This window comes from Epinephelus moara, chromosome 7 (genome assembly GCF_006386435.1).
Source record: "Epinephelus moara isolate mb chromosome 7, YSFRI_EMoa_1.0, whole genome shotgun sequence".
NCBI lineage: Eukaryota > Metazoa > Chordata > Actinopteri > Perciformes > Serranidae > Epinephelus > Epinephelus moara.
Genome location: NC_065512.1, coordinates 7,356,148 through 7,378,830, shown reverse-complemented (window position 1 = coordinate 7,378,830; position 22,683 = coordinate 7,356,148). Strand labels below are relative to the sequence as shown.

The window sequence follows — 22,683 nt, the reverse complement described above, 5'->3', positions numbered from 1 at the left end:
TTTATATTTAATATTTAGATTTAACATTTAGATTTATATTTAGCATTTAGATTTAACATTTAGATTTATATTTATATTTAACATTTAGATTTATATTTATATTTAGCATTTAGATTTAACATTTAGATTTAGATTTAGATATAGATTTAATATTTAGATTTAACATTTAACATTTAGGTGTCACATTTAATATTTAGATTTAACTATTTAATATATTTCTAAGTTAACAGATATTGCTGTAAATGTGGTAAAAGGTGACGTTAAAAAATTCACAACAATTTTTTAAACATTGTTTGAACCTAAATGTGGCAAAATGTTGATGTTATTTTCAGCGTGAGACACTTTGCAAACGGCACCCCATAGTTTTGTGGATGGATTTCGCAATGCCAGCATGCCAATTGTTGTGTCTGGTTTTGTTTTGCATTTTGGATCTCATGTAGGCCTACGCAACCCCTCTGGTTGTAAATGAACATGCATTACTTTGCATCAGCCTACTAATTTTGTAAACATCGTCCTATGATATCCCATTATTTGTTCAAACTGTAAAGATGGCACAGTAGTACAGTGGTTAGCATTGTTGCCTCACAGCAAGAGGGTTCTGGGTTCAAACCAATGGTGGAGGGACCCACCCCACTTGCAAGTTCTCCCTGTGTCAGCGTGGGTTTCCTCCAGGTGCTCCAGCTTCCTCCCACAGTCCAAAGACATGCAGGTTAATTGGTGACGCTAAATTGTCCGTAGGTGTGAATGTGAGTGTGAATGGTTGTCTGTCTCTATGTGTCAGCCCTGTGATAGTCTGGTGACCTGTCCAGGGTGTACCCTGCCTCTTGTCCATGTTAGTGGCAGTTTCAACTAACATCTGCTACCCTGATAGCATTACATCGTACATTTCTCTGTTATAAATATGTCCAATTTCTGTCACTAAGCTATATAGTAGAACAGAGCATTATTGATAGGCTAAATACTTTTGAATCGGTACAGCTGAATAGGCCATGCCAAAAGCATATCTACCAACTAGCAGGTACAGATAGAACAAAAAAAATGGGAAATGCTGGGGCCTTGACGAGCGCTTTGTGTTTTCCTGTTTTATATCCTCTTGGTTTCAGTCACTACCCAAAGCTCGTGATCATAGACGAGGGTCGGAATGTGGTAAATCAAGAGCTTTGCTTCCCAACTCAGCTCCATCTTCACCAAAAGAACGAGATCACGAATACAAGCAGCCGAAAAGTGTCTCTTCTGTCGGGTGGCTGGGCTCAGCCTGAGGAGCTCAGACATCTGGAAGAAGCTTGGAGTGTCGAGTGGGACCAGTTAAGGTGGTTCAAGCATCTGATCAGGATGCCTCGTGGGCGTCTTCCATTTTACGAGCATGTCCAAGTGGTAGGAGGCCCCGGGGCAGATGGCGAACACACTGGAGGTATTATATATATCTCATCTGGCCTGGGAACGCCTTACGATCCAGCAGGAGGAGCTGGAGAGGGTCACTGGGGAAAGGGACGTCTGGGGTACCTTGCTTAGCCTGTTGCCCCTGCTACCTGGCTTTGGATAAGCAGGTGACGATGGATGGATGGATGGATGGATGGATGGATGGATGTCCATTGGCTGTCACTAAGCTATGTTAGAAAGTGGTTGTAGCAAGAAACACTGTCAATTTGGTTGTTCACTATAGGCTACACCTAATATGTAGCTAGACAGGACTGATGTAATCTGGCTGCACTATGTAAAGTCAAGGTTTTGATCATGAATGGACCAAGAACTAAACCATTTGTTTCAGCATTGATGGAGGACCAGGTTGGTGGAGTAAACAGAGTCTGAAGGTTTCCAGCTATGTTAGAAACTCCACTGAAATTCCATCTGGAACAAAACATGAAAAACATTTTTATGTAAGCCACTTAGGTATGTATGCGCCTCAGGTCTAACAATCTGTGTGTGGCTAAAGTCAAAGACGAGTCAGCAGACATGTTGAAGTTCATGGTATTTAACAACCAGCCGTTAAACAGGATTGATGCGACTGCCATTAGATAACAACAGGAATCCTCTGAAGGGAACAAACTGCACCAGAAATGTCAAAACATTTTCTGAAATATTTATTTCTGACAGGCAGTTATGTTAGAGTTGACTCTGTCTATGTCCTCTGGGACCAAGATGATGTAAGTGGGGAGGGGAACTGGCTGTTGGTATTTATAGCTTAACATACCTGGCTGGTGGTTTACCTGCGACATCACAACACATAATTTATAGTCCTTTGGCTCAATTCCATTTTATCCCCTGGTTAAAATTCGTCGTATGACATGGGACAACCTTTCAAGACCCTGATACGTCATCAGCAGGTGTCGATGGCATTTACATAAGCAATTTTTTTTAGAGTAACAGTTAACTGTATTTATGTATGTTAAGCTAAAGCATTGACAGTATGAATGCAACTTCTGTTATAATTGTGCCCAGCGCTCCGCGATTCAAGCAGTGCATTCCAGCTGTCCACTCGAGCACTTCTATCAATCTACCAGCATGTAGAGGCATGTCACAAAACAACAACGGTGCCGGTAGTAGGAGCAGGCTGACGGCTGAGCATGCCGAAATGCTCAACTTCTTAAAAAAGAATCTCCACATCATGTTTTTTCCAAGACGAGCAAGGTAAGGAGAAGGAATCAATATAGCGTTGCCTCTCTGGTAGGCATAGCATGCTAAAATAATCCTTTGCCATCTTATTATTAGCTAATTATTAGCTAGCTATAGCTAATAATTTTAGCTAGCTAGCTAGCAATTCAGTCATGGAGACTCGGGCCTCGTTTCCCCTTTGGGGGCGTGGCTTTCAGATTATGACGCGTTGCGCTCTGTCTCTATGGCAATAATGGTATTATCACATATAATATTTGCCATTTATCTGATGGAAACAGAAAAGCATGGAAGCTAGCAATTTGTTCATAGCAAAAGTTTCACACTATCTGTCAATCAAACAAGACATAAAATAAAAAAGAATATTGTTTTATTACCAGACAGCTAGCGATGCTCGGTAAGCTAACGTTAACAACCTGTGCTTCTACTCTGCCAGTCTGCATATTGTAGCTGATATTAGTGGAGCGATAACAACTGCAGCAACTTCACTGCTGGACTTGAATGCCACATGTAAATGGGTCAAAATATTGGACTGTCATGCACAAACTAACAGTAACAATTTAACATTAGCTTGCTTGCTAATTAGCCATCGAGACATCGGCATGCAGCAAGTATATATATTTTTTTGCTTATATAAAGAAAAGAACCAATACATAATTAATTTCATAAGATACAATTTTAAATTAATAAATTAAAATTGTATAACAGTAAATTGTTATAAAAAGGTGTGCACATCAAGAAGAAAGTCAAAACAATCATCTTTAAAATAGAACCACCTGTAAGTGGCCCGAGGAGTTTACCCATGCCAACACAGGCCTCCAAAATTTGCCAGAGCTTTAGGCGCGGAGCGAGGTAAAAATAAACTATGATGTCAGGTAGGTCATCATCAAGGCGAGGAAGAAATAACAGGAAGAGCACACCACTGTCGAAGGTACAGCAATTAAATTAAAATGACTCAATGAACTAAAACATGTGGTTCATTTGAATTTTGAGGACCAGGCAAACCCTGGAAAGGACATTAAAATATGTAATTTTTAAAAACTTTATTAACAAAGAAAATACATTTATGGATTTCTGTTGTTGCTGTGCAGCCATCTTAAGTTTTCATAACATTCAGTTTGGAGGGTGCCTTTAAAAATACTATCATGATCCTGGTTTTATTTATTCTCTCATCTTGTGGACTTTGTTTTGAGTGTGTTTCTTGTTTTATTTTTTAGATTCCATCCTCATGTATCATGTCAGGTCTTTTTGTGTTTCCCCGCCTGTTTTTTTTTTTATCACACCTGTCTTCTATCTGTCTCGCTAGTCCTTCCCTGTCCCCAGAGTCTTCCCTTCACACCTGTCCTGTATTAGTCTTGTTTGCTCCACCCTAGTGTTCCAATCCCCATTTCCCTCCTCTTGCCTGTGTCTTCCTCCTCCAGCTGTGTCTCGTTCTTGTGATTAGTTTTCTGTGTATATATACCTGAGTGTTTCCCTTTGTTCCTTGTCAGTTTGTCTGAGTTCATTCCCATGTTCGTGGTGTTAGTCCCCTCCTGCTCTCTCATGTTCCATTTTGGATTCCTTCCTAGAGTTCGTCCTTGTGTTTGTCATGCTTCCCTGGTTTGTTTCTCCTTTCGTTGGACTTTGAGTTACCCGCCTGCTTTAGGTGTTTATAATCAGCTTCATTGAAGCCCGTCTATTGTTTCAAATCCACCTGCCTACTGCTCTGCATTTGGGTCCCTTCCTGAACTGATACATGACACCTGCATGTGGAGGGCCCTAACACTTCACCCTACCACTCTATCTCAGTAAGAATCGAGACATCCTATCCCTAGACATGAACGCTCAGAATGAAGGGCTAAGTGTTAGGGGAAGGGGTGAAGGCTTATTCTCAGGGCAGGGGGAAAGTTTAGCAAACACAACCAGAATCTTCCCATACCCTACTACACTCAGCTTCTAATTTTAGCTAGGAGGGTTGTAGTGGGTTCAATTAATGAAGTTAAGCTATGAAATATTATGGAAAACAATGTTTTAATACAGTCTGGCTGAAAAAGAACAGTATCGCTTAAAATTCATTTACCCAGCAAAAGATCCCTAAAGGACAATGTAGTTAAAAAATACACTAATTTTATCTCCATAAAGCCTAAAAAGTTGTAACTTGTTTTATGTAATATGCAGAAAATGTTTAGTTTACCATCTTTACACATCAGTCTGTGTGTTCCAATATCCATACGACCATACTATGTAGTACACCAGAAAAAGATTTAGTATGTCCCAATACACAGTAGGTGAAATGCCAAAAATACCAGGATGTTCTACTACATTTAGTCCAATTTTGCAGTATGTAAGCCAGCATGCTTTTTTTGGCTTTTCTGACCCACAGTCCTCTGCGCAGCGGACAATACCTCATGTCGACAGAGCCACAAACAGATGACATCTTGACAGCTGTAAGAAGCTGCAATTAAAGGGATGACGGCGCATTCAAGTACCTGATGATCAGTCGAATACTAATAATAGGAGTATTGATTGTTTAAGTAAAAAACAACAATGACAGAGAGCTGCAGATTTAATTTTACTGTCACAACTATAATATGTTGGAATCTACAATCTGTGCAGTTATAACTTTAATGACTTCATACATTGCAAAGTAACAACAGCAGAGCACTCATGGTTGAACTCTGTCTCTGGCGAACTGGTGAGTGGTGTTGTTTTATTTCCAAGGTAACAGATATAAAAGCAGGAGGGTCAAAGTTCAGGACGTAATGTAATGAGAAAGTAGTATGTCCTGACTGTGTGCACACTGCATGCAACAGCACATACTTTTTAAGAGCAGCAGCAGTACCTACTAAAAGTAAAAAGAAAAAGTATGTGATTCCGAATGCACCCAAATTCTTGGAATGGAAATTTTCCAGCCCTCTCCACTGGTACTGTATGCACACAGTTCATTATCAAACATTTTTATTTACCTTTGCCTCTTACACACTTATTAAAGGCTGCTCCTCTGTGAGTCAAGGTAGAGTAAAGATTACTGCACTGTAACACTATAAAATGTGAGTTCTCCACTTGATTTATAGAGCTCCAAACTAAACGCAAGCATAATGGTCATGAATCAAAATAAAAGAAGTCGGCTCTGGAAGGCACTTATATGGAATTTATGACTCCGATAGAGAGAAATTAAAACATAAAAGCAAGTCTGCAATAAAATAAAATCATATGTGAGGATGTTTATATCAACCGAATGGCAGGTATGCACAACCTGGCCAGATCCAGTGTCGAGCCGTGTGTGGAGCCAATCTGCTTCTGAATCGTTCAACTTCACGCTGATGCATAGAGACAACTCACATCTGCAGCAGCTGTGGGATCACATACAGCTGTATCAGCCTGGCTGCTGCTCTGGTTCCCACTCCGTGCTGGTCCAGCAGATAGCAGAGCAAATCACATCAGGGTGAGGGGTTCAGTTCCCGCTGGAGCAACTCAAACCAAAGACAACTTCACTGTACATGAATACCATATGTTTTTGATAAACTGCGAGATACAAACATTCCCATGTCTCTCTTATGTGCTGAGTTTGTAGGTCAGCAGCTGGACCTTCACCTCCATGATGATTCACAATGCTCGTCTGGCAGCAGCATTTGGGGCAACCTACTTTGTGCTCTTCTCGACTTTGTCTCCATGGTAAATAAAACATGATGAAGTGCCCTCTATGGTGGGCCAAAGAGTGGGGAAAGTGTTCTTAAGGGTATGGTTCCAGAGGAAAAACTTGCAGTGCCCAATAAGGTGCCTTACCTAGTCTATTAATGGGTGCCCCTCTAATGGGAAAAACATTATGCAGTACAGTGCCTCATAGGGGGCGCGTGCAGTGAAGAAAACTTGATGCACCCGTAAAGCAAATAAGATGCAGTGCACTAATGGGTGCCCTTCCAGTGGAGAAAACATGAGGCAGTGCCCCATAGGGTGGCCTTCCAGTGGAGAAAACTAGATGTAGTGCTCCATGGGGAGCCCCTCCAGGGGAGAAAACTTGAGGCAGTGCCCCATAGGGAGCACTTCCAGGGGAGAAAACTTGAGGCAGTGCCCCATGGGGTGGCCTTCCAGTGGAGAAAACTAGATGTAGTGCCCTATGGGTTGCGGTGGCCTTCCAGTGGAGAAAACTAGATGTAGTGCCCTATGGGTTGCCCCTCCAGTGGAGAAAACTTGAGGCAGTGCCCCAGAGGGTGGCCTTCCAGTGGAGAAAACTAGATGTAGTGCCCCATGGGGTGCCCCTCCAGTGTAGAAAATAAGAGGCAGTGCCCCATAGGGTGGCCTTCCAGTGGAGAAAACTAGATGTAGTGCCCTGTGGGTTGCCCCTCCAGTGGAGAAAACTTGAGGCAGTGCCCCAGAGGGTGGCCTTCCAGTGGAGAAAACTAGATGTAGCGCCCCATGGGGTGCCCCTCCAGTGGAGAAAACTTGATACAGTGCCTTATAGGGTGCACTTCCAGTCCAGAAACTGCAATGCAGTGACATATAGGCTGCCCTACATGCTAGAAAACTTTCTGTGCACGGCTGCCCAATCACATGCAGCCGGTGCCTTTTTGTATTATTTTTACCTCTGCTCCTGAGACAGCCTGAGTCTGTCACTGGTTGTCTTCATGTCTGCATGAATTTTCTGCAGGCATTCAAAAATGGATGGATGGTTGTAGAAGTTAATCTGACAACAGCTGCCTTCCTCCACAAAGGAGGAAACCTGAGGCTTTTAGGAGCCACCTTTCAAGCCTCTAGACCTCTAGGTTCCTTGCTGAGTGTTTTGTTTGTTTTCTTATTAGTCATTTTTTTTATCTAAAGGCTCTTTGCTGGATTTGCCGGTGCATTTCACACTCTCAGACCTTCTGCTGCCCCCCTGGCAACAATAAAGTTTGCTTTTGTTTTCAGAAGGATGATAAGGGAGTTTTAGGGCAGCTTGGCTTCTCGGTGAGATTCCTCTGCCAGCTCATAGCTCTCTTTGCAATGAGGTCACGCCTGATATGATCTATCCCTCTCGTGAATTTCAGTCAAAACAGCAATTAGTCGTGTTTTCCTCCCTATGCTACACTGGTGACCCACTCTGACAAGCATGTAACTCCCTGAACAGGAACCCTGGTAACATTCCCACATATTGTTTTTCTGACATACATTCTGCAGCTTCGGTGCAATGAAAAGCAGCCATGAGTTAACGCCCCCCTCAAGCCCTCACGGGACCCTGCATCTGATGTCGATTAAGTTCCTACGAGCAAAATATCACAAAATAATGGCACTGACAGAGAAATATCTTGGTGCCAACTTGCATCCAATTTTACAATCCCATCCCATGTGTGGGAAGTAGCTGCTGTAAAAGAACCAAGTGTACTATAGAAGTGTTTCTTCCAAACTGGAACCCACAAAATATGATTGTGTGGTGGTTTATGGGACTCTGCAGAGGTACAGAGCGATTTGAAGGAAAACATGTCAGCTTTTTGTTTGACATTTTTACATCTAAATACCACAGGCGCAGCTCAGAAGAATTTCAGACCTCCAGCAAAGTTCAGTTACATAACTGCAGAGCAGATTTATGTGTTCGGGCACAGAGGACTGCAGAAATGTGACACAGAGAGACAAAAACACCTGTTTGACAGACCGCAAGGAAGAAGGATTGTATGTGTGCGAGCCGAGTGTGTACAGAGACGTGCACTTTACATGTGTGCATCCGTGTCAACACATTTGGTTTGGGCACAGACTTTTCATGTCCACATATGACGTGCAAGGTACCCTGGGTGACGTTCTGGAACACGTTTACATAAAGTGTCCTCCAAAATAAAAGCACTATCTAAGTACGACACCGCAAATTGATGTTTTTTTTCCTTCAACAACAAACACACATGGTTTAGGAAAAAAGAGCAGGGTTGGCTTTAGAATCTTACCGGAAGCGAACACCACTCTCTCGGATGAAAGTCGGTGTTTGTTGGACCCATCCACCACCACTCCCACCCGCCCCAGTTGGACTTTTGCTGCCTTAACTTTCGTCCTTGTCCCGCTGCGTTTCCCCCTGATGGCGATAAACTATAACAGCTACCGGTCGTATTTCATGCTGATGTTAAGGGACAATGGTTTCTGACTGCCCAAGTGCCGGATTTCGACAACATCTGAGTGATACCAGGCTCTCTGTGTATGCATATTTCTTGTTTTGTCTGTGTGGACTCTATGTTCCCTCCATTGATACATAGTTGATTTTAAACTTCACTGTGCATTCACATGGACAAAAACCACGAAAACCAAGGTTGCACTGGTAAAAAAAAAAGTGCAAGCACAGTTTGGCTACTCAGTGGTGTCGAAGGTGGTTGCGTCATGTAACAAAAAAATGGGGTCAGTGCATATCCACTATAGGTGACTTGTTTAAATGTGACTGGCGATTATCAGACCCAACTGCTGCTGATTAGCCGACAGCGTGCATGACTTCATTTCTCTGCCAGAACTAATGTAACGCCTCATTAAGAGTGAGTCAGGAAAACCAGACCCAACAGGCAGTTAATGCACATTCAAATAAGAGAATAATCTTTCTTCACCCTTGTTTCTGCATGTTTTCCTACTGCTGTTAGTCGGTGAAGTTGTCCTGCGTCTGATTGGACCTAATCTTAACACACCGGTGCTGCTGTGAGGCAAAAGCTTCCAACGTTAGACGAACTCTGTGGCCAAAAAATGACCCTGCAGACTTTTCCTCACATCTACAAAGCCTGCAGTCACTATTGGATTCCTGCCTACAGCTACCTTTTGAACAATTACTCCCCTTCCTCTCTGTACACCCAAACACGGTGCATGCATCGATAATACGCTCCCACAGAAACAATGACACACTCACAAATAGTTAAGCACACACTTACCAAGTCATTATATTAACTGGCAGATATACAGATGCATCCACGTTGATGCTTCAGTCTGCAGCACGAGGAAACCTCCGGGTGTCTTCCCTGCTGTCGTCCACATGCTGGTGTGTATCCTTTTGTATTTGTGTCCCTTTCATGTGTGCGCCGGCGAAGGTGGGTGGGAGGGCACGAGTCTGACCTTTGCTGGCATTAAGAGAAGCGGATTAGGCCAAACTTTCATCTACCCCTTTGTTATCACCACCAACGCTCTCAGCCATGTTCCCCATAAATGCCAACATGCTTTGAAGATCTTGTTTTTATCTCCACTCTGACAAGGCAACCCCAGATTATTCTCTGGGGAATCCCTTCATATGGGGATCTTAAGGATACCATAGGAGTGTTAAGGTCCTCTTTTGCATATCAAGATGTAGAGCACACTGGCTGGGGGCAGGGGGATGAAGTGAAAACGTTTTATTTACACGCACACACACACACACACACACAAAAACCTTGAATATGACATTGCTGAATGAAGGTGCATTATGGTCTGGCAAAAGTTAAGCTAGGTCTCACTCAGACAGCCTTGCATTTCTGTAGTTGGAGCCCTGTGTGTTATTACCCTCCCACAAAGGGCCACTGTTGGCCTGAATGTGGCTTTACTGCTGAGAGTGCACAGTAACTATTGAAGGCAACCTTAATGCGTACCTTTGGCCGGTTGTGTGTCATAATCAAGGGTGAATATCACAGACCAGTGGCTCCCAACCTTTCCTCCTTAAAGGACTCTTTTTCTATTCAGTAAACTTAAGACTGAATCATATATATTTAACCGATATTTCATATTGTATTGAATGCATAACAAAAACAGTACACAACAACTGATAAACTTTAGAAATAACCTAAATAGTGAACACAATATGTGCAAAACAAACAATGTGGATGAATTTTGAGCAGATCATTTTTATAAGATATTCAGTTTTTAACAGTGTCAGTTTTCTTCTCCCTAAAGCTTGGCCAGTGCTCTATTAGCTCTTTGGCAGTTTAACTGCATTCTTTTCTAAAGCATAACGAGGGTGTTTAGCAGAGAGTAAATGCTCTGAGAATATGGTTTGGCTCAGTTCTTCACCGTGCCCTTATGCTGTGAGATTTTTTGAAGTTTATATCTTGAATAATAATTCCTCAGAATTAATAACTGATTTAATTTTCTTCACAGAAATGAATGACATGCTAAAATATAGGCCTACTGTATATTTGTGGGGGGAAGGTCTTACAACCTGTAAAGTTTTGGTGACGCCTAATGGGATTGGGACCAGCAGGTTTGGAACCAGTGTCACAGACTGTGTAAAATAATGAACATAGCCACTGTGACATCACTCAATGGTTTGTTGGCTCCTGCATTTACAGCTATGGTAGTCTCTATATACAGACTCTACATTCAGTGAATGAGTCTGTAGGCAAACCCCGGAGATCTTGCCTCCGGAAGAAGAGCGGAAGAGCCCTGGTGTCCAGTTGTAGGCTCTTTGTAGTCCGCGAGATATTGACCAATCACGTTTGAGCCGGCTGCAGTTGTTGCCAGGTTAAACGGTCCATGCGGTGAACTAACGAGGCGGAACATAATCGGCGTCACTGCAAACTCTGAATCCATCGCAATGGTTCAGCATATTTACTTATATATAAACGGAAGTCGGAAACAGAAATTTGCCTCCTCCGCCCAAATCAAACCGGAATGCCAAAAAATCGGGGGTCTGCCCCCAGGCGCTGTATTGCCGTCTGCCGGAAGTCAGATGCCGAATACAGCCGGTGGGTTCCGAGAATGCAGCTATTGTTAACTGTGATAATGCTAATGCTAATTTTTGATGTCAAAAAAGGCTTAAAAGCATCAAAACTAAATGTACTCATTGAAAAAACTGAATTTCAGACTTCTTAAAGCATCTATCAGCACAACCAGACACTGAACAAGACTTTTCAGATGACCAAAGCGTTACAATGAACTTTCATGAACTGAAAACACATTGAAATAGTGACAGCTACGCCAATACTCTGTTAATTATGCATAACTTCAAGCTTTAATGAAATGGGTGAGTTTGAAATAAAATACAGATGTCATGAATGAAGAAATTAGCTGTAGAGACCAAAACAGTTTTTTCGACCAAATGCTATTTCTGCTGTAAAGTTGGGCATGTTAACATGGGGATCTATGAGGATTGTCTCACTTATAGAGCCAGCCTCAAGTGGCCATTCAAGGAACTGCAGTTTTGGCACTACTCTGCAAAGGGCAGGGGATCTTTGTTTTTATGTGGATTTTAAATTTGATTTATCCTTCAAATAGAGTCCCAGAACAGTCTGCCAAAGTGTCTGTGATGCAGATATTGGATATCTAGAGCTCTTCAGGTGCTGCCAGTATCTAGCCTTTTCCTTTTCCCCTCAGCGGACCTATGTTAGTGGAGAAAGTCAAATAGTTTACTTGATCTAGATTTAGGATGCATTGTGCTGCTGTTTGCAACAGACAGTGAAACATGGAGGCACATGGGAGTGGGCGGAAATGGCAGGTGAGGTGGGGGTGCTATCATGACCTATGAGTAAACTGAGGACATCAAGAATCACTGATACCCCCCCCCCCCCCCCCCCCCCAAAGGTTCTAAAAAACAATATTCCTCCNACCCCCCCCCCCCGCCCAACATCAAGGCTTCAAAAGCACATTGTCCCTCCACCATATCAACACCTACACCTGTGTCCCAGTCTGTGAGTCACGTTTAGCGGCAAGTCAAAGTTATTCATGTTGAAGGTACAAAGTGTTCTCTTTTGTTCCTATTTATAGATCGCTGCATGTGTTCCTGCGGCCATATTGATCCTGTGGCTATTTCTGTCATCACGCAACAGTCTGCACACTATTTATTCTTTTATCAGTCAATCAATCATTGATTTCACAAGAGGTCACACAAGGTACAACTGCAGTGAAATTCAATCCTGTCAGCTCCTTCAACCTGTGCACTGTAATTTAGTCCTGTAGTCCTTTAGTTTCTCCTGACATTGTAGGCCGTGCTTTATAATTGTCCATGTTTCCGGATGGTTCTGGTAATCCATTATTTCTGGTTGTGGAATGATTTAACTGTAGTTTTGGGAGCAGTTGCTTCTGTTGTTCTGCAAAATAAATCCACTACAGACTCAGTGAGATCACTGATGTCATCAGTGACGCTGATGGTGGTGTCCTGGATCTCTCACATCACTGGAGGCACACATTATGGTTTGATTACATATCTTGGCCTCAACAAGATGTCCTCATGGACACAGGCACCGACTCTGCTCCGAAGCCCTCTTTGAACAGCAGGAACAGGACATCACCTCACATTCCTGCTGTCACGCCAGTCCTTATTTACCATAAAGCACTTCCATTCTCTCCTTCTTTCTCCAGAGTCCTTTGTTCTGCCAGACCGGCATGCAGAAAAAGAGTCAAAAGTTTCAGGGAAATAAATATTACATTTCCTGATTTCCTGTCTGAAACTGACATGGACACATCCAATGCTTTTACAATGGCTAGCAGGATACTAGTTTGGCAGAAAGACCCATGTGATCGAACATTTTATTGGTTTGGCTGATTAATAGTCGCCAATACAACGTTTTACAAACCAGAACCAGTGCTGGCTGACTGTTGCGCAGCCTCAACCAGCCCCACAAGGACATACATTACTGAACACAGCTGAGGAGGAGAAGGTTGTGTTAAATGATCAGTGGGTACAACTCCTGAGAAAGCAGGCCCCTTCTGACTGTGTGTAAGTGTATCGTTCTTCATTTTGATATATATTTACGCTATTAGCACCAGAGCAAAAGTCTGAGGACTGAGTGAATGCCGCCACTTTCCGTTTCAAAATAAAAGCCCTATAGTCTTTCATACATAGTCCAGCCATGTCCTAGATTTTGTTTTGTTTTTTATGTTGCATTAAATGATTGAGACAGTATTTTGAAAATAAAATTACTCCACTCTTAAGTATCTTGTTTCAGATTACATTGGATGTTTTTTTTACTAGTTACAAAATATTTAAACGTAATTGAAATACATATTTAAAGTACAAGAAATGGAAATACTGCCCATCTCTGATCACCGTATTGCATGACTGCTCCATACACAAAGTCAAGGTGATGTCATTATGTACCTGAGAATCTCAGGTTGGCTTTAAGGAAAAACAAAAGCTCAACAAAATAAAAATTACTCCCACCTAGATTTTTACAGTTAGTTTCATGTTCAGTTCCAGATTTAGGTTTTTATTTCAGTATGTATTACTTTGATTTTGATGTTCATTTAATATCCGCAACTGTCAAAAAAAATAATTGCGGTGGGATAGAGAGATATCGGCCAATTAATCAGCTATCTGCGTTTTCCTGTTTGAAACTATCATTGTCAAATCGTTTAAAAATCCATTATTGGTCGGACTGTAATGTTTACTGATGTTTACATTTGAAAACCTTAAAGTGGCCAGCTAGCAGTTGCAGAAGAGGAGAGTTTACAGTTTACAGATGAGCGATCTGCAGCCACATGCCATCACTGCCCAACGCCAACCACAAAAAACACCACTGACACTTGCAAAATAGACATGAGAGCAGAGATTTAGCACAAATTTAGCGAAGCTGATGAGAAGTGACTGGAAACCTCTGCGCCTTCATCAAGGATAGAAACCGCATGTGGTATTTTACCACCCATGGACCGTTCTGTTAATCAGCCTACGGTCTAAACTTCTGGGGTGGATTTCTTGGGAAATCTCGTGTTTCTATACACACCATTGGTTTTGACTTTCCTTGTGTTTGCATGATCGTTTGAGCGCTTACAAGTGTGTGCAAGCATGTTTGTGTATGTTTGTCCGTCAGCAACATCTGCCGAGGTTACCAAGGACATCGCAGGATTTACAGCCCCAGAAGTGCTCCAGGTACATTTTTGTGTCAGGAATAGATACTAAACTGCAAACTCTCAGGTCGGTCGTAATGTGTGATGTAACTCATTTTTGGACCAAAACCAGCAGAGAGGGATAACACACGGTCACTGCCCTGTTCAGCCAGTGTGTAATTTACACCACAAAAACCATCCGTCTCTCTTATTACCCCTTATTACCGACTACACCCTTTGATGTGACACAGATGTGTTCGTGCATACACGTCGCACACACACACATTCACGTACGACGTTATATAATAACCGTAACCTCGATGACCCAAACGCAGCCTATTTTACAGTCAGACCTCTGAACACATGTCAACACTTGGAGGTGAGAGAGTTTGCATCAACAGCAACATCACTAGCAAATTAAAAAATATACCATAAAAAAATAAATAAAATGTATCATATAATGCAGATGAATGAATGAATGGATTATATTTTTACAATGCAGGCGTGTTTGTGTGAGTCAAAGGGACCTGATTCAACAGAATGATCTCAGAGGAAGAACTTGGCAGGCAAGTGAAGCTGAAACCCAGAGTGTGTGTGTTTTCCTTCTTATTACCTGGTCATGGGTGGCCATTATATTCCTGGCCTCCAACCCGCTTACATAAGCTTTCTGGTTTACTACAGTTGGGCCGTTTTAAAGAGTGGGTACTCAGGAGTTTTGATATGGCCAAAATATAAGTGTGTGTTTTGTATTTCTTCCCAAGAAGTGACTCAGGGCTGGCTCTCAGGTGATACAGCACACCGTCTGGAAGCCATATTGGAGGACTGCAGCTTTTCATCCACCATTTTTAATGCTCATTTTCAATTTGTGCATAAAAAAACTGAGTGGAAACACCAAATATGTCACATAGACTGTATAAAATAATGGATGTCACCAACATGACGTTACCATTGCTTTGTGGAGCTCCATTTTGAACATGGATGTAGGAGAACTGGATACAGCGTTGGAGGCAGGGCCAGACATTCCTATGAAAGCTGCTCAGTGGCATTTGAAGCCAAAAACGTTCCTATAAAATTATCCAGATGATCAGCACCGTTCCACATCACTGGGCTCACAGAGCAGGCGCACTAGAGACTTCTGCCAGCTCCATCCAGTTTAGCCCACCACTTACTTGAATGGGGATAAACTGATTTAACTGTGCAGCTCGTCTGGACTTTGAAGGTGTTATCAGACCAGGTGAATCAAATTCTGATAGTAAAACTAGTCACTTTGTGAAGATTGTGTCACTGTAAAAAATGTATCAACTGATTTACAGACATCTCTTTCCCAATGTAATCTATGGGAAAAAGTATTTTTAAACCCAATGGCATCATGTAACAGTTTACAATTTAGCAACTACGAAAATTGGGGACCTGGCTTTGAAACCTTTAGTTTGGCATTTTGGCTGTCACCATCTTGGATTTTTGGAGCCAGAGGTGACCATATTTGGACGTGAGGGTGGGGCTTACCCTAATGCTAGCTGCTATCTTAAGGAGTCTCTAAAGTGGGGTACACACATTGGGATTTTATAAATCTTAAGAGATGTTTTATCTGTGAGAGACCCCACACATGAAGATAAAAAAATCATGGATTGAACAGTTTTGATCGTACTGTGTGTGGTGTGCTCCGATATTCTCAACACAGCACACCACACACATACACACTGTTAGCCAGCTAGCTAGCTAGCTCGTGGGTTTCCCACAGCTCTACGAGCTGGTCCTTCATTTTCGACGTCCACCTGACTTTGGGCTTCGGGTCGGCCATGCTTACTTCTTTATGTACCATGTCTGCTTCCTTGTTCCTCAGTCAGCTCGCTTCTTGATTGACTATGTTCCGTTCCACGTCACAATTCACAGAGTCAGGACTTGGGAGTCGTTGGCTTTCCCCACACACATGAGGATTTTTGATCGTAAATATTGAACAAGTTTAATATTTTTGATTGTCGGCCCTGATCCTTTTCCGAGCAGATTATCGGGTTAAACTGACTCTTAACACACCTCACACCACAGGATAATCTTATAGGATAATCTTATGAGACATAAGATTATCGGGTGTTTGCCGTCCTCGGTCGGGAAGGGGGAAAATCGGGACAAAATCAGCCTGATTATCTTTATGTGTGTAACCCGCTTTAGTTGGCACGGTGCATTTACAGCTATGGTTAGCTGTGGTAATACTAATGCTAATTATTGCTAGCGAAAAAAGGGATTAAAACCATTAAACAAAATGTGCTGATTAGGGTATGTTAGTACAACCAAGCACTGAACAAGACTTCTTTAGTGTGATATTCTGTCCAGTTTATGTTCGTGTTTGTGTCCACTTCCTGTTTTATTTTGAAATGTGTTCTCACTGTGTTTAGTGCTTCTTTTACTTATACTGAGTTTCCCCGCCTTTGTTAATTACCCCATGTGTTTCACCTGTGTCTTGTTCCAATCACCTGTATAGTCAGTAATCAGCCCTTGTGTATTGATAGTCCAGTGTTTCCCCCATTGAGTTGAGACAAATTACCCGTTGTTAAGGGCCGTCTGACGGCGAGGTAAAGCAATTCAAATATTCTAGCTATAGCTAACAAACTGATTTAGATTGTCTTTAAGGTGGGACTTTTTTAAGTAGCTAAAAACTGAGCAGTTCAGGCTTTGATTTAATATACAGAACATGACAGGTGGGTTTCTACCTGGAAGTTACTGTAAACAAACATTGTGATTCGAATCTGGGGTTACGCAATGTTTACATTACCTAACCAATGTTGTTGCCGTGGTAGATGGCACCTGTCACTCAAAGCGCCCTCACATATGATTGTGCACAATAGCCTCAATAACATTTAAACGGGTGAGTGAGTTTGAGGAACTGAAGTTTTTGGCACCTCCTGCTTTATTTTTCAGCCCTGGTTACCACTTAATTTGTTACCGTGATCCTTTGCCAGGATTTCATCTGACACCCGAGCCAATCAGGCATGTTGTCATGGCCTAAAGGGTGCTTTGGATACAGTATAAATGCCATATGTTATGCAATTAGTGATGTAACCCAGTGAATGGTTCCAATTCAGTAGAACATTATTTTCATAAATGTAAAACAAAGCACAGAGCCCACCTCCATCGAGATCTAAAGGTCCCCAAATGGCTGTGAAAGTGTTTTTGTAGATGACATCATAGTTACATAACGCTGTTCAGAGTTTGATTTGATGGCAACAGAGGAGGGAAAGGTGACTGGGTCAATAATATATCTAGGTTCAATGGGACTGTTGACACGTACAGAACGTTTTGTGTAATTGAGGCTGCTCAGCCAGAGCATACACACCAAAGGTTTCTGAGCCAAGTCTATTTCTTTATAGGAATCTAGGTGGATAATAAGGTGTGTGTGTGTGTGTGTGTGTGTGTGTGTGTGTGTGTGTGTGTGTTGCTCACATTTTCTTCATGGATTCATCGTCCTTTTTTTACCCATTCAAACCAAGGCAGCCAACACAGGTTATTCAGATACGACCTGGGTCACAACCTGGCAGCAATGCATACCAAATACCTCACATACTGGCACTGAGAGTGGGGTTTACAGGTCATATTCATAGTTGTGTACTTGAAAAACGTCACTGTACAGTATATTAACACATCACAATAATAAACACAGTTAACTGGTTTGACCTATAATACGATAACTTGAGGTGCACTGATGTTTTAATGCCTTCATTTTGTGACCTGTTTCTGTGTGTGTGTGTGTGTGTGTGTGTGTGCATAACAAAGAAGAACCCAAAGCTGTCCTCGAGAGAGAGAGACTGATGACAGAGGGAGGTATCAATGCTGGAGCACACACTGGGCCCAGGTGTGGCTCAATCAGCCGTAGACCCTCCGCTGAGTATGGGAGGAGGTCGTCACACTACAGACAGCCGGAAGCTCCTGGGGTCTGTCCCAAGTCTTAAATTACTGCTAGTTATCTTACCTAGCCGACTTTGCTAGCTGTTTAGCCCCTCCCACCTAGGAAAAAATGCGAGGAGCTAGCGCTAGGAGCGATGAGCGAGCATTGTCGGTTTAAGAGAAATGAGACGTCCTTTCCACTGAAGCGTCATGTGAAGCAACGTCCGTTCCTGATGACGGCGGCACCGCTGGATCTGCTCCGTGAAGCAGCCAGCGTCTGGCGTTACTATGGGTACATCCCAAGTCTCATTATATTCGCTGACCAAAACAGTAGCCCCCACCCCCCGCCGTCATGACTCTGGTCACACACTTTTGCATGTAGCAGCCGCACATCACCGACAGTCCGATGAACAACGCAACAGGTTGTGACTGAAATAAACCTAATTGCAACATAACAATCTTGCATGAAATATCATTACTCTTTGAAGTAGGTTCGTGAATCACAGCGATTCATTGCAAAGAATGCATGTAACGGGTACTTACTCTTGTACTGTTTCTCCGCCATCTCGTTCAAATGAGCCAGATGTAGAGGGCGGGTATTTATACGTCATGGCGTTCAGCTGAAAAACTCTTCCGGATAGGAAGCTCTCAACCATCCTAGCTCGTAGCTGCTTAAAGCTTGCTGCTAGCTCCTAGCGCTAGCTCCTCGCTGCACAAATAAGAGACTTGGGACGGCCTAGAAGATGACGGACCTCGACTGACTTCCGGTTCAAGTGAGGAGCTAGCAGTAGCACTATAAAAATAAGAGACTTGAGACGGACCCCTGCACCTCGAAGTCTTGTCACATCCCCATTTTGTTCAAATTGCAGCTGTAGCTTAAACCATCCCTGCTGCCATAGCACTGTTTGTTTACAGGCTGTGGTGACCTGTTACAATTCCATCATGACTGTGCGTCAACATTTGCATCCAGTGACATAAACTGTTGGCGACCCTGGTAGTGTGGCATTAACATGGAAATCGACTCTTGTCCCATTCACCTCTGGACCTGGGTCATAAAACAGAATTGGTCAACGTGGGTTAACCCTTTCAAATTCAAAATCACGCTGTCTCAACACTTGTCGAGGACATTTTAAGCATCAAACCATTAATTACTTTCATTCTGGTGAATATGTATGCATTAATTTAGCATTTTCTGCATAACTGATGGTGGAAATTAATTTAAGTTTGTCAAAATAAGTCCTGCTACTTAAATGTTCTTTTTGGGGGAGACAAATGCACATATTCTGAATATTTAGGTGGATGTGTCCCCTGCGTACTTTCTGAAATCTATGTCTATGCAAACAAAGCACGTCGGTTTGGATGTTAGAATAATAAATACAATAAAAAAATAATAATAACTGAAAAACATATGTTTTGTTGTTTTCGAAGTATCAACACATAATTTTGATAAATCTGTTCTTTTCACACATTCGGCCATTTACAGGCAGACTTCTTTATATTCAAACAATAGTTGCCACATTGTCAGACGACATGTTCAGCAGCAAACACAACACGGGCAACGATTTCCAGTTTTCATCAGCTCAATAAATCCCTCAGAAGGATTTGACTTACACATTCCCTTAAATCTGATTAATATAATCATCATAAGTGGCCCTAAGAGGCTTTGGCCCAATTCGATTCATATCTGACTAACTGAACAATAATATTCAGGCGTGCTTCCATCGCTGATTAGTGATGGGGTATAATCTACCATGCTGACCCACTTTCTGCTTTTCTATTGGCTCGCATCCCGGCCGTTGTCAGGGGAAACAGAGTTCACCAGCTGTCATTCACCAGCCTATTTGCCGGGATTCAATTCAGATTATCAGCATGTTGATCCCTCTGTAAGTTTGTGTTTGTGTGCAGGTTCACAGGGCAGGTCCAACATGTCTGGCCCACTGACACTGTGTCCTGTCTGGCTGTACACATCCTGCGTCATTATCAGAGACAGTGTGTGTTAGCGTTATGGTTTTTATCTTTGATTTATGATTAAAAGTTAAAAGTTCAAGGAACGATGAAACCACAGGGAACAATCTCTGGGACTATTTTACACCTGGAATTATCATACGGAAAGTAGAAACTGTGTCTGTGGTTTCCTTGTTTAAATGAAGGGAAAATTCCTGAGTTCCTCAAGAGAGTCTTGGTCTCCTGGGAAAGTTCCTGTGGTGGGAAGACTTATAAGTGTGAGCTTCAACAGTTGACACTGAGTCATCTAAATATGGGCCTCCTAAAGTGTGTCAGAGCTGAGTCACATTAAGGTTTCACAAACAGCTTGATATGTGTTGATGTTTATTTGAGGTGCCCTTCCTTAACACTCTGTTTAATTTCGGGCTGCAGGAATGTAGAGTTGTGTCATGAAGTGGAAAATAATTTGACACACGGAGTGAATCAACTGCAGTATGCCACCACTACAACAACAACAAGTCAGGGATCTCAGCAGACGTGCTCGGCATCAAACCCTCCTGAACTCTGGCTTTTGGTCCCTAGAATGTGAATCAATTGGAAACCAAGAATCAGGTAGGAGAAACATGCGTGCAGAGAGGTCATCCAGAAACCGAGCCACCCACTTCCTTGACCAGAGCACTCCCTGTTTGGTCCGACAAACCCAACATTCCTCACAAGACTTCCTCCCTACGTCTGACAAAACGAGACAAGTCCTCTCTGACTGTGGTGACGGTTAGGAGCAGAGACAGAGGTGGAGAGGAGAGCGAGAGGGACGTTTAAATTCCACTGGAAATTTCTCTGCTTTCAACATTTGCAAAACGTTTTGACTGATCTGATTTAAAGAGTCTGGTATCAGATGTCTTCCAGTGTCTATTATTCTATCAGCATCTTGCCAAAATATTTAAATTATTCGAAATATTCATTTTCCTCCAGGAGAGCAACCTCTACATCTCAGGGAGTCTTTAGGTTTGGTGTTAAAGGGATAGTCTGGAACTTTTGAAGTGGGCTTGTATGACGCACTTATCATCAGTCAGATGTCTGTCAACACACCTGCAGTTTGTAGAAGCAGGCAGGCGTCTGACACAGACGCTATGTAATGTACTCTGTGCTCAAATCTAGAAAGATTTTGAGTCTGGCCCTCACCGATACACCCCTCGTACCCAAGGGGCGGCACTAACTGAGGCATTTCAAATGCCGCCGCACGCAATTGGATAGCACGATGGCCAATCAGAGCAAAAAACAAGTTGACGTATTCATTGCATTAAGCACCATTGGTTTGCCGACCAGTGGGGCTAACTGATATATTATGCTTTTGCTGCATCCCGTCGGCAAAACAGCAAAAACGTCCTTCCTGAAAGCGAAGGCTTCTAGGGCAGTCTTCTGTTCCTCTCTCACAGCTTAGCGTTTCTTCCAAATCTAAGTTGAATGGACGCGGTCCTTCTGCAGCTGCCATCTTGGCTGTTTACTTTTAGACTCCTACGGTGCAGCGCTGTCTGTCAGATAGACTGATCTGATTGGTCCGATTGCAATTCAGCGGGCTCTGCTCATCGGGGCCAGATCCCCGTGCAGTGCAAATTAGAATTTGCTAGGGGCGGGTCATCTGGATTTCCAGGTTAATCATCCCTCACCCTGGCTGCCAATCAGGGCTTTGGATGTGTCACACACTTATAATTCCTACACACAAATAGGCTCCCCATGAAGGTGTTTAAATCAGAGGAAATTCAATTATATTTTTTAGGTAGAGTTTCCCTCTTTATCAGGAAATGGGTGTGCACAACATACTGATACAGTCAATTAAAAATTCATTCTTAACGTTTTGTACAGGCCCAGTTGAATACTGCAATAATAATGTGTGGTTATGACTAAATCCCACCGCACACCATTTGAGAAACACTGCTCTAGTCAAAGCCGCCAGACTCCTTTGACAAAAACAGTAATTTTACGGTGCAGAAAAAAGTGGCTGCTGGTCTACCGCTGCCGCAATCAGTTAGTTTGTTTGTGTTATTGTGTGACTTTGGTGAATCTGTACTAAGCTTTTAAAACACCAAGTCACACAATAATACAAACACACTAACTGCTTAAGCCAGTGGTAGACCAGCAGCTCCTGTGTTCAGCTATGTTAAATTACTGTTTTTCTCAATGAAGTCTGGCTTTGAAGAGAGCGATATAATGGCTTAAGCTCCCAGTCGGAAATTGGCATGCTATCTAACAGCAAGGTAAAGCAGTGAAAATATTCTAAATAAAGTAATATTTATTATTTTAGGTTGCTAAAATATGGTTTGCTGCTGCCCCTTTTCACAGCAGTACATTGCTTAGCTTCTGTGGCGGTACTCCTGCCTGCTTCTCCAAACTGGTGGCATGCCGACTGACACCTACTATTTGTAACACACTCACTATGGATGAGCACCTCATACAGCCCCACTTCAAGGACTCCAAGCTATCCCTCTCATATAAAACTTTCGCTAATCACAGCTTTACACACTGCCCCTGCCCACAGTACGTCCACACTGG

At 42.6% G+C, this 22,683-nt stretch overlaps 1 protein-coding gene across 2 annotated transcripts in view; it reads right to left on the bottom strand.

Moving 5' to 3' along the window:
• The window catches only part of il1rl1 (interleukin 1 receptor-like 1), a 331,020-nt gene that overhangs the window by 135,792 nt on the left and 172,545 nt on the right, over positions 1-22,683 (bottom strand). The window contains exon 13 of one of the 2 annotated variants that reach the window (XR_007570244.1): positions 724-801. The exons of the other annotated variant lie outside the window; for it this stretch is intronic. The gene's annotated coding sequence lies outside the window, so the exon portion shown is untranslated. Of the gene's footprint in view, positions 1-723; positions 802-22,683 lie in introns of those variants that run through there. 2 annotated transcript variants of the gene reach the window in all.